Raw genomic sequence first — 13,406 nt, forward strand, 5'->3', positions numbered from 1 at the left:
CGTAAACTCAAATTCATGGGTACATTTAAAAAAATACATTAATTCACCACAATTTCTATGTTATTATGTATGATAATGTAAAAGTATTTGCATGCTTTAAAGTTATTATTGTAATGTATTTTTGTTGTGTTTATTGGTAGATTGTTTAGGTAGGTGTTTATTAATATATTTGATAGTTAATTTATTTTTTAATTGTTTTATATATTTAAATTTTTACTTATTTGTAAATTTTCAAATATATTAAATTGCTCTTTGAAGATATTGGATTTATTTGAGTACTAGTAGGGTACATTTTTAAATAGTTCTATATTAATTAATTTTAATTGATCCATTTGTAGAATTTTATAGCTTTTATTTTTCTGCTTAGTTACTTTTCTATTTTTATTTATGTGTTATGTTTTAAGTTCCCTTTTCGGGTTTATTGGGTATTGCTGGATGTTTATAATGCTATATTTATGTTAATTGATTAAAATGACACTTTTTAAGATGAAATCTTCGTTATTAATTTGTTTAAAAGTATTATTGTTTGTAGAGCTCTATATCAATTTTTAAATTCAAAGTAGAAGGTTCATTGATGAATTTGGTAGTAGTCTAAAAAAAAATTGAAAAAATGAGGGTAATTGAATATTATATTAGTTATACACATTTTAAATTGGCAATGCATTCATTCTAATATTACATTATTTTTACATTGAAAAATATTATTTTATATTTTTTATGTATATATGTTGCAAAGTTGTGGAGCTTTAAATTGCAATTCTACCTCCCTCCCTGTGTGCCTTTGTAAACCGCCATAAAAAACTATTCTGGAGGGATGAAGCGACACACACATATTATGATCTAGTCTCAAGACAAATAATGTTATTGTCTTTTATTCAAAAATGGTTTAATTTTATACAGGCACCAGTCAGTTTACAATAGAAAATCCTGGCCATGTACTATATTCTTCTTAGGATACTTTGAAAAGGGACTTTTCCACTGCTACCACTTCTATACAATTCTGATAGATACTTAGAAAACATAAAAAACATAAATACCTCATTACCTCGCTCACCGCCCCCAGAAATGACTCTTATGGTTTCTAATTCCAGATATGCTAACCCAGTTTTGAGATGGTTAATGATACACAGAAGCATCTGTGTTGATTCATACAGGATTCAGATACATTTCCAGTGTGATCTCAGTGACCATCGAGCCACGTGCTGTAGCTGGACTCCGTGCTTTGCAACAGTTAGTAGCAGAAGAAAGAAAATATGAACTTAACACTCACCTTCATTTCAGAACCCGAGATATATCACCATTTATTTGTGCTCCTGCACATTCTGCTCTTTGGAACAAAGCATCCTTATCTTGATGTGCCTCCTCTGGAAACCACTTTACCTGCAAAGAATAGAAAGGTTAGTGCACACATTGATCCACCAGACAGAGTTCCCAGTATGTCATCTGCAGAGAACCAAAACCAAAACTTATAGGACAGAAAGCATTGTTTGTATCGCAAGAAGCTATAAATGATAATGTTAAAACAAACAGAAAGTGTCAAAGATAGAAAAAATATGGGCATAGAACAAAACAAATCAGACCTTAGGAAAAAGACTTTAGACAGAAACAGTTCCATCCATAAGGATGGAAAATGTCAAGAAACTTAAAGAACGCTAGTGAAACTGAGTGCACTAAGTACTGTTCAGCACATAGTGTTCAATGGGCATTTCCTTAAGAGACTAAGACGGCAGATGACCCTTAACTGTCTCAGACCTTGAATCAGAGACGTTCACGATACTCCTGTTCTTTTCTCAAGTAATCCAGTCCATCTATTCCCCTCTCCTTCACAGCAAAATCTCTTTGCTAACATCCTGAAACACAGTTGGGGTTCAGTGTGGAAAAGCCTGTCAGCGTCACATTTGCAAATCATACAGGGAACCTCTGTGCCAGACAACCTGCAACATCTGCCATACACCACACTGATCATGCCACCATCACTCATTACCACCTTGAAAAAAGGGAAGGTGGCGGAGCAGCTTATGTCATTACAATTCCCTTATGACTGCACCTTGAACACTTTCTAATTCATCTGCTCTGACATACCACCTTCAGATTTTCAGGAGTGTTTGTGTTGTGCTGTCTACCTACTTCAAACAGATCTCTCACGATTACACCTTTCTCCCCATCTACATTAGAGCCAGTGCCCTAGTACACATCAAAACACACATGTTGTTGTTATACTATTTCCTCCTTGCTGTCAGATGATATTTTGTTGCAGTTGATTAAATCCTCTTAAATCCATTACCTGCCTCTTTCCCGCTCATATTCCTTGGTGAGCTCAGTTTAAACTTAAATAGCAATCAATTGAAAACCTCTTCAGCCAACCAATCACAGTCCAGCAGACTCATTTCCACACTCACTCATACGCTGAACCTCTGGTACTCATACTGACCTTTACCTCACTGACTCATCATCCATATCATTGGATCTATCACTCTTCAGTCATTCACTAATTCACATGACCTTAAGCGGCCCAACTCTAAGCACCACACCAATTAAGTTCTACTGCTCAAGTAAATGGCTCACTAAAATTGATCTCTGCATATCGAGACAGCATACAGCACAATTGGCAACTCTCCTTTCTCTTCAATGTTTTAATGATCTTCAAATTCCTTATAAGCCTTGGCTTTGCATTACCCCTTTTGTATCCTGTTCATTTTGCCCATTTCCACGAATCACTCACAGGGTTCACTGACTTGAAACGCACAGGGGCCCCCGTCCCCGAAGACGGAGGAAATTCTAACGCCCAATTACCTAAATGGTTACTAATAGGCCATCAGTGCCCTTGTGTCTGTTGTTAGTGCTGCAACATCAGTTTACTTTAAGGACCTCATTCTTTCTCAACACAACCCTTAATCTTTATCCCACGCCTTCAACTGCCCACTTTCTTCCAAGCACCATTGCCCACTACAGCCTCCTTAGCATGTCTATGCTTCATATTTCTCCTCCAAAACTACTGCCATTAGGAACACACTCACTAATGTTATTAACCCCTCCCCTATATTTATAAGCTCAACCCCTCTTTTTTACATTCTGTTCAGCAAACCACCTTTTCCCCTACCATCTCTACAGACGTAATCCCTATTCTTAGGTTAGCAAACCCTTTCTTTTGGCCTCCAGACACTTTCAGTCCTTAGACAACCCAACTACAGACCCTCTTATCCACAATCCTATTGTGCATCACCATTTGTTTTTCAATCACTCTTTCTCTGTTGTCCAGTACCTGTACTTAGGAGCCTATTGACAAGCAGCATTTGTAGTATATTTGGTATTACTGCAATAGTGATAGCAACATACTGCAAAATGCTATTCATTACGCAATGGGCAGAGGTCTATGCTTCCACCTCTCCTACCTTTTATGTTTGGAGATCTCCACCCCAACTGCAAAGATCTCCGCCCACGTAGGTATACCTTTTAGTAGTAACTGCGTGGGGGACGGAGTGAGCGCCTGGAAAATGGGGAATATTTATGAATAAATGGAAGGGGGTAGGGGAAGTAAAACAGGGTTAAGGGGGGTGAGGGGAGGGGTTTAAGGTGGTCCATGCACCCACCCACAAAAGAGTAAGCCCATTGCTTTCCACAAGCTGCACTTCTGTAGTTACTAAAATAATTGTAAATGTACTCCAGCTAAGAGCTGGAGTAAGCCCAACACTTCCTTGGCCAACCACTGGTACTGCAACACACTTTCATAAAAAAATAATGGCAGCTGGGACTTAAAAAAAACCTATGGGAACTATGGATAAATTAAAATAATTTATTTAAACTTTTCAAAAAGATAAATACATGTAATTTAATGTAAAAAACCCCCAATAAATATACATAACACTAACATATTGGTTTATTATAACATTTTATTCATTTTTAATGTAAACATAATTTTTTTTTAAAACAATGGTTAATGTATTTTAAGTTAATTGTATGCATAACTTTAAATAATTAGTACTACATAATAAATTAATATCAATTTTGTACTTTTGTTTTTATTTAAATCTTATAACACAATTTGTATTTAAATTAAGATATTAAAAAAATTGTATTAAAAATTAAGTCAACAATACTGTAGCATTCTTTATTTCTGTTCTACGTTTAAAATACATTTTTTAAATTAATTTACATAAACATTTAACTTGAAAATATTTTGACAGCTTTATTGTTAAGTTTGATTATTTTTTTTACTTTATCTATTCTTTTTCACATGTGGATCTCCAACCCGGTGGCTGAGTGCTCCGCCTACATGTGAAAAGTTACAAGTAGTAACTTTGCACGTGTAAAATAGGCTTCACTCCATGAGTTCAGGGGTTGGGGACATGTAAGTCTACATTTTTGACAAAATTTACACTTGTATATAATAAATAGCCAAAAGAAGTACAATTACTCAAAAGTGCAAGGGTAAACGTACACATGTAGATTTACTCATGTGTGACTTTACCTTTGTGTATAGCCCCACAGTATTTCAAATCAACTGTACTCAAACTGTACTTTAGAAGAGTGGTTCCCAAACTTTTTAGAACCATGACCTACTTTTAAAAACAACAAACTTTTGCAATCCACCTACCATTCATGGACATGAGGCGGGGCGGTTTTTTAATGTAACTAAAGCATCATGTGGTTGCGTATTGCCATTTACAAACAGCACATTTTCCACTAAAATCGCCCCTGAATTTTCATAGACCTACAGTTTTACCGACAAAAGTATATATCACAAAAATGTTAATGAGTGTGATAAAGTTTGGAAATTGTGTTTTGGGGAATATTTATCATTTGTGCATCACCGAGTAAATGTCTTGGTTTGTTTTGAGCCTATTAAACTCTGTTTCAAGCACACTTCAGAATTACAAAGAAGTGCTTCAGTTTTGCTGACCTAACTGCTTGATGCGTACAATTAATTTCCAGGTATTTATATTTTGCTGTGTATTGCAACAAAACAGCATCCTACCTTGTCACAAAAATTCATTTGCTATCAGAGAAAGAAAAGTAAACACAAATCCCCATGTTGAAATAATAAAGCAGCTGACATTTGACCCTTCTCTTTGAATCACGGCAAATGTGACAAATTGAACACAGAATTTAAAGGCATCTTTATGTATTGCTCTGACTTTCACGACACTCACCAAAAATCAGCTCATTACCCACCATTGAGTCACAACCCACAGTTTGGGAAAACTGCTCTAAAAGGATACAAGCAATTCTTCCTCTTTTGCGCCACTCGCTGTGTTTCTCAACTCCAAATCATTTCAATACCACTTGCAATTTTAAGGTTCTGAATCAAAAAAAGTATGAAGTTAGTTTACTTTGGATTTCTTGCACCACGAGTGAATGGATTTTGCCTGATTCCCTGTCCACATCTGTTTGAAACGAAGTCCTCTTTCAGTATAAAGGCTGAAGGTCCAGTACTTTAATCTACCAATGAATGTTTTTTTTTTCTTTCCCTTTTATCATTGGTTTACATTTTTGTAGTCACCCTTTTAGGCTTAAACTCTGTCTTCATGTTACAGTTGTTCAAAGCCAGTAGAAGCTTTGAGGAAGAATAATATTTTCCTGTGTTTTACATTAAAACCAAGTGGGTTTCTATACCTCTTCTAAGTATACCCGTCAACTCCGAAGCACCTGTGCTGTTCTAATAAAAATATTTATGATGTTTTACTTATTCTTTAATTTATAATAGTTATTGCAAGATTATGAATGGCTTGATTAGGCTGTGGTGTATTTTCTTTTCCTCCTTTTCATTTTACTGGCATTTACCAGCATAAATAAGTACATCTCTTACCATCTTGTCCAGCCCAGAACTGTGGGACTTGATACAGCGAGTTTTTTTACTTGAGTTTACTACAATGCTTTCAGCATATACAATTTGTTTTTTACTGTAAATCTTTCCAATATCCACTCTCTATTCAACCAATCATTCAACGGGAGTAAAAAGAAAAAAAAAATATCCAAAACATCTACTTGATGGTTCCTTGTTAGCTTTAAATTTACAGTAAAATGGTATGGATTGTGTACTGGGGAACCACTTCACGAACGATTTTCAGTTGGTTTAATTCCTCTTTGTTTTAAGTCACATAGTAGCAGAATGCCTGCTCCTTTTTTTTTTATTTTTGTTTTAGAGTTTTACATAACACGAACTCGGGCGAAAGGTATATGGCGCTTTGCATGAGCACCACTTACGTTACAGATGGACACATTCATTTTTTTTGGTAGGCACGGGGAGATTAAGTGATCAGCCCAGAATCACATTGTTGAGCGTCCCTGCCGAGACTCGCACCCTGTTCACCAACTTCGAGGTCCACCGCTCTAGCCGATAGGCCACATCCTCTCCCAATGTCTACACCTTTCACCAACTTCCTCTTCTCTACTCTTATCCCCCACCTATCTTCTGATATATCATCTTCTTCACAAAGGAAGAGTCTTAACAGTCAGACCCATAGCAAGGTGGCTTTATCGAATTGAAATTGTAATTGTATTTTATTGTGGTTGCTCATCCCCAGCTACACTGCCGCTGACCTCCATGTCTGAAACCGTGGACCTCACAGCCAATGCTGGTGCCGTGCCTTCCCCACACTATGTTAGGCCCCTTCACCTGCACCCAATACAACTTCACCTGCAACATCATGCTTGCAATCACTCCACCCACCACCATGCAGTCCCCTCTCGCCACTACCGCAACCCATCACCAGCTTGTATGCATCCTCCTCAACACACGCTCACTGTGCAAACACGCCACTGAGCTATTGGACCTCATCTTCACTCTCGCATCCAATATCGCATTTCTCCCAAAAACCTGATCAAGCCTTTGTCGTCCAACCCTGACTTCACCACAGCGACACCAGATGGTTACAAAATCATCCCCCGGTACTGAATCAACAGACCCGGAGGAGGAATTGCCATAAGAGCCCATCTAATGCACCACCAATACGGACAACCCCACCCCGATCATGGAACACCTCAGCATCAGGATCCAAACTGACAGCAAGTCATCCATCAGAGGCACCCTTGTCTACCAGCCCCCCCGGACCTTGCTCCACCTTTTGCGACTCCATCACCAATCTCATTGCACCACTCACCACAGACTCCAGTGACCTAATATTCCTCTGCAACCTCAACTTCCACTTTGATGACTACAGCGACCCAAAACCACAAACCTCCTTGAAAGCATGAAGAACATAGAACTCACTCAACTCATCCACAAGCCCACTCAGGACATATACTGGACCCGATATTCACCTCCAGCAGCCGCATAAAGTGCAGCTACGTCACTGAACTTACCTGGACCGACAATCACGTAAACCACTTCAACATCACAGCCTTCCTACCACTGTCGACATGAGGCCGAACGCCCCCACTGTAGCTGGAGCAAAATATCCATGACCCAATGAACTGATGCCCTCAATAACTCCAACCCCATCACCGCCACACCCCGAACAAAGGTTCAAGAACTTCAACTCATGGATCACATACTGCGCTGAGAAGATCGCCCCCATCAAAAACAACAACCACAGAAGATCCACAAAGCAGGCCAACTAGTACATCAAAGAACTCAGAGCGGCCAAACCCATCTGCAAACAACACAAATGAATATGAAGCACAAGTAAGGACAACAACTACAGAACCTCCTTCAAGACCACCCTAAACCTCTACCACCAGCTACTGAAGGAAAGGAAGAGAGACGCCTTTGCGACCCGCATTGTGTCTTGCGTCAACCACAACAAGGAACTTTTCAACATCGTCAGGGAGTTCGCCAAGCCCCCAGAGAATAGCATCACCCCCTCCCAGAAGTTCTGCGATAACTTCCCCAATTTCTTCAACGACAAGATATCTACACAAACTTCAAACCCAAGCCTACAGACTTCCTCAACGGACTAACCAACACCGGAACCAGCACCGACCACCGACTCACCACATGGAACCTACTCATGTCCCAAGAAACTGCTGCCATCATGAACTCCATCCACTCAGAAACCCACACGGACCTCTGCCCACACCGCATCTTCAACCACAGAAGTGACAGAATAAGCCACAAACTTGCCTTACTGCTCAACACCCCGATAACCACTTCCACCTACCCAAAAAACTGGAAACACGCCAAGGTGAAACCCCTGCTCAAGAAACTGTCAGCCGACCACAGCAAACTCAAGAACTACAGATCCATCTCCCTACTCCCTTTTCCAACCAAGGTCCTGGAAAAAGCCATCAACAAACAACTCACCAAGTATCTTGAGCAGAACCACATTCTTGACTCCTCACAGTCTGAATTCAACAGCAACCACAGCACCGAGACAGCACTGATTATGGCCACCAACGACATCTGAGCCCTTCTTGACCAAGGAGAGTTGGCTCCCCTGACCCTTACCGACTTCTCAGCAGCTTTCCACCACACACTGACTGCCAGGCTACACACCATTGGCATCCAAGTTGACACTCTCAGATGGATCTCCTCATTTCTCACTGGAAGAACACAGAAAGTCCACCTACCACCTTTCACCTCCAAACCCAACTAAATCATATGCTGTGTCCCCCAGGGCTTCTCCCTCAGCCCCACCCTGTTCAACACCTACATGATTACCCCAGCCAGCATCATCAGATCCCACATACTCAGCATCATATCATACACAGACAACACTCAGCTCATCCTCTCCTTTTCCAAGGATCCCACCACCACCCGAACCACCTTCCGCAGTTGTATGACCAGCTTTGCCAACTGGATGCGAAACAACTGCCCGATGCTCAACACTGACAAAATGAAAGTACTGATCTTCAGCAACAACAACTCACCCTGGAATGCTTCCTGGTGGCCCACACAGCTAGGACCAGCACCATCCCAAACAGACCAAGCAAGAAACCTTGCCATCATCCTTGACAGAAAGTGTAGCATTAAATCCTAGATCAACAGTCTCCTCTGCCTGCTTCTTTACTCTGCGGATGCTAAAGATCATCAAATGGCTCTGCCTGAACACCAGAAACATTTTCACTAAAGCCCTCATCACACCAGACTTTACTATCGCTTTTCCTTCTACTCAGAGATCGCTACACACCTCTTCCAGACATTACAGACCATTCAGAACGCCACCGCCACACTCTTCCTTCCCCAGCAGACCCACATCACCCCCCACCTCAGTGAGCTACACTGGCTCACAGTTCAGTTAAATCTACTGACCGATGCATACAAGGTCCTGCACAACCTCGGGCCAACTGACATTAACCACCTCCTGAACTTTTGCCAACCTTCCAGACAACTTCGCTTTGCCTCCATCTCGCTCACTTACACTGCTCGCATCATCAGAAGCACGAGCAGAGGAAACTCCTTCGCCTATCTCGCAGCAAAGCCATGGGACAGCCTTCCCCTCCAGAGCTACCAGAATTCCAAAAACTTTGAATGAGTCCCTTGTACCCTCAAACGCCTTGATACCCTAGCGGGTGATTAGCTGTGCTCTATAAATCAACTGACTGATTGCTTTAATGTAGTGTTTCATACACCTGACAAGGAGCAATGCACATTTTTAGATGGTTAGCACACAACTCTGTGGGTGTGATTTGATTTAAGGCTGTGGGTTTCTGGTGAGGCATTTGTGGAAAGAGTTGTGCATGATGACCAGAGTTGTCCTCTTATTGTGTTTGCCTTGCTGCATCTCTAGCATGTGGTTAAATGAAAGGAGTGAGAGATGTAATGCTTAAGCAATAGTGTGTGGATGGAGAGGTATGTGAATAATGTGGCCTATGTGGAAAGTGATTTTGTGTTGCACATGTATAGCAAAGGCAGCTCAGAATGTTAAATTCAAAGTGTATTTGAATTTAAACTTGGAAAGAGGCTAAGGAGAGAGGGATATAGCTGTGCATGTAGTGGTGTCTACCTTCACTGGGATGATTTGGTCCAGATTATGGTGGGTACAATGCGTTTTAAAATTCTGAGTGGATTGCAGCAATAGGGCTCTCACCAGGTTCAGCTCTGCATTAAGATAGTGGGCAATTGTGAAGGGGGACATGGTGATAGAGATTGGGTTAGTTATTGACTATGGGAGGTGGATCATACCAAGGCCCAAACAGTCATAATCAACTTAAGCAGATTCAAGGAAGGCAAGCAAAGCCTGTTTAAAAATGCATAAGCTGATGAAAGCGTGCCAGATATAGGCAAAGGAAGAGGAGACCAACCTAATGGACAGAAGTGTAGCACTAGAGAGTCCTAATGATTTGTGTAAACTCTAGTTACTAACAGTACTTAGAAATGGCAATGTGTGCTAAATAGCACTAAATCACAAATTGATATTTTTCGTATAATTTTTTTTTATGCAGAAGCTTTCTTTCTTACTGCTACGTGCAAACTATTTCTTTCCCAGTCCCATTGAAACTGTGGGCCTGATTTAATGTTTTGCGGATATTACAGTTATCCCATCCAATGCATTATACTCTAATGTACTTGTACTAAGGGGAACAGGATACCAGCCACATTTGCGATGGAGCACCTGTCTGCCATGCTCTAAACCAAGCACAATATCTTGCCTTCCCTAATTGGTGCTTACAGGTATTGTTTCTCAAAAAGAGGAACTGGGAGCTTTTTACCCAGGTCCTGCACATGTACTCCCAACTAGAATATGTGTTTTGCTCTCTCTCACTTTTAATACACCGGTCCTGACGAATTGCCGCTAGACCCGTTAGGGGCTGTAAGGCAAGTAACATGTTGACCACCCTCAATAGACAGACCCTGTAGGATCATTACTTCCAGACAGGGCTCACTCATTTTTAGTTAGGCTAGTACACCCTCAGAAGAAAATCCATTAATTAGGAGAGTTCCAGACCTATTTTAATTCACACCACTCACTCACTACCTTGTCTACATACCCTCACACACCCAACGGCTTCATAAAAAGATCTCCGGCAAAGAGCCCCTCCGCGGTTGCCTGTCGGGCATTGCAGCGCCGGCCCGACGAGGAGCAAAACGCCCTATGATGAAGAATGACATCCTCCGTGGTGTGTGAGGGCAATCCATAAGAGACCTGAACTCTCCTCGACTCTCCTTTACTTTAGGAACTGCACATTCCTTCATTTACTGCTTACAGGTATTGGCCACCTCCTATGCCCCATTGGAGCTTGAAACTCGACTGCCTTGAATTTACATAGGAAGATTACAGAATATAGCGATAGAGGGATAGATTGCCAATATGACAAATGTAACTCTTGAATGGTGACTCAGTATGTTTATTTTGCATGTCCTGGTGCTGGGAAAGAATATCTGCCCATGAGTGCTGATCATGGGTGGCACAGACTATACATACGTTCCAGATGAGGAGGCAGAGGCCTGGGAAAAGGGTGCCATTCTTGGTGGACTACATGAGGGTGAGGGCGATTGATGACTGCTGAAGTCCATACTTAAAACTTGTAAATGGAAAGTGAGGGAAAAGTAGGAGTGAAGAACGAGCCAAAACTCTGTGGCAACGTAGGAAAGTCGCAGAGTTAAAAAATAATTAAAACTTGTGAGTGGAGTACCAAAGCCACAGAAGGGAGTTGAGAACACAGCAAATTAATGGAGCATGAGCTTCTGAAGGCTGGATAAACCGAGAGGTTTTGGTTGTGCTGACATGTTAGCCAAAAGAGTAAGTAAGGGAATAAAGGGGCAGGCTGTGCAGCAATTTGACGAAGGACTCATGCTTATGCTTTTCTATGTATATTATTTTGACCCTACCCTAAGTTCAGTAGGTTAGTGCGCATATGGTGTAGCAAGGATGTATGTGGCCTAATCGCTAGAGAGTCAGCCTCGAAGCTGGGGAACCGGGTTGGAGTCTGCAGGGATGCTCAACATCCTGTAATTTTGGGCAAATCACTTAATCTCCCCATGCCTACAAAAATGAACGGAAATGTGGCTCACGTAAAGCGCTCTGATACCTTCGAGTCGAGTTTACGCTATATAAACCACCCCCCCCCCCACCAAAAAAAAACATTAGTGAGTGTTTGGTAACTGCATCCAGTCCAGAAGAGAGTGGTTAGTTCTGGCATGAATTTAACCTTTACTCGTTCCTTTGATCTGCCAATCACCCTTGAGTGAGAATGCATCATCATGAAGCATGTTGGTGTGGCCTCCGGCTGGTTACATTTTTCAGAGGTCTGCAGTGATCGCTTATGCCATCCCCTCCTTCAACAAAAGCATCAAATGAGGCACTTTGTTGGATGTGGTTTTTCAGCACATTTTCAAATGTTTAAACCTTGTTGAGAGGCCAGTGGAATTCCGTGTAAAAGGGTGTGAGCATAGCTTAGATTAGCTCTGTTGTCCTATAAACCCACTGAAGCAGACTATTGCTCTAAGTCTTCTTGAGCTTTCCACAGGGGAGTGAGTTCTTGGTGGTACAAATTTCACAGGAAGTGAGCAGATCCTCTTACATCCTCTCTAAAGTGCAGGGCCAGTGTCATTTGGGAGAGGCTTTGGTAGACAAGGCAGCAGAGTTTCCAAGAAGTCTGCAGAGCTGGCAGTTCCTCCGATTTGGCTTCTCCCAGGAGATTAATACACTCGTCTCCTACATGGGTAGATGGATGAACATGAGGCATGGAAAGCAGCCTGGCTGTGTTCAGCGGATTATCCTGTTGGTAGGAAGAGGGCTATTGACATTAATTCCACAAAGGAGTGGATCCTTATTTCAGTGGCTTCTGCTGCTCTCCAAACCAACATCAATCCCCAAAATTAAAGACTCCTGTGTTTGTTTTGCAATTTTGTGAGTAGGGAGGGGAATCGCTCACTTTCTTCACTAGCCACACAACTAGTCGTTTCAGGCATTTGAGAGAAGGAAGAGTACACTAGCGTTGGCGTTCCTCTCAGCGATCACTATTGTTACTCCGTTGAGGCTGTTAGTAGTGTAGTTCCTGGTGGGTAACTCAGGCCTTTGTGTTTTGGCACACCACACAGAAATCCCAAGTGGCTTTCAGTTGCAGGAGTTCGGTCCAGAGAAACTCTGCTGATGCCTCTTTCGTTTATGAGTATTGCTGGGTGGGCCTTACAACCTCGGTATTATGCAGAATCACTGTTGGAGGCACACAGTTACAGGGCATCACTTTTCCTTGTTTCTACAGCCGCCGCTACAGTACGGCCGGACTGGGAACCCAAAGCAGCCTTGGCAATTTTGTGAGACCAGTACCCCCCTCCGTCCCCGACCACCCCTGAGGTGGGGGTGTGTGCAAGTGTGAGGCACTCCTGCTTTTGACACTGGAGGCCGAAATTGCAGCAACGTTGCAAAACCGGCCCCACTGCTGCAAAACCGACCACCACTGCCGTGCTGCAAAACCAGCCCCCACCCTTCCAGCATCCCAGGGAAATGCCCGCCCTCTACAGCCAGTCCGGCCCTGTGCTACAGTCTAGTGGCTCTGCGGCGAGGGCCTTATTCTGCCAGACT

At 41.9% G+C, this 13,406-nt stretch overlaps 1 long non-coding RNA gene across 1 annotated transcript in view; it reads right to left on the reverse strand.

Moving 5' to 3' along the window:
• Positions 1 to 387: 387 nt before the first annotated feature.
• LOC146831409 (uncharacterized) overlaps positions 388 to 13,406 on the reverse strand; it is a 33,832-nt gene continuing 20,813 nt past the window's right edge. Inside the window, exon 5 of the long non-coding RNA XR_014961567.1 lies at positions 388 to 1,380. This is a non-coding gene — a long non-coding RNA (uncharacterized LOC146831409). The remainder of the gene's footprint in view (positions 1,381 to 13,406) is intronic.

This window comes from Triturus cristatus, chromosome 5_1, assembly GCF_964204655.1.
Source record: "Triturus cristatus chromosome 5_1, aTriCri1.1, whole genome shotgun sequence".
NCBI lineage: Eukaryota > Metazoa > Chordata > Amphibia > Caudata > Salamandridae > Triturus > Triturus cristatus.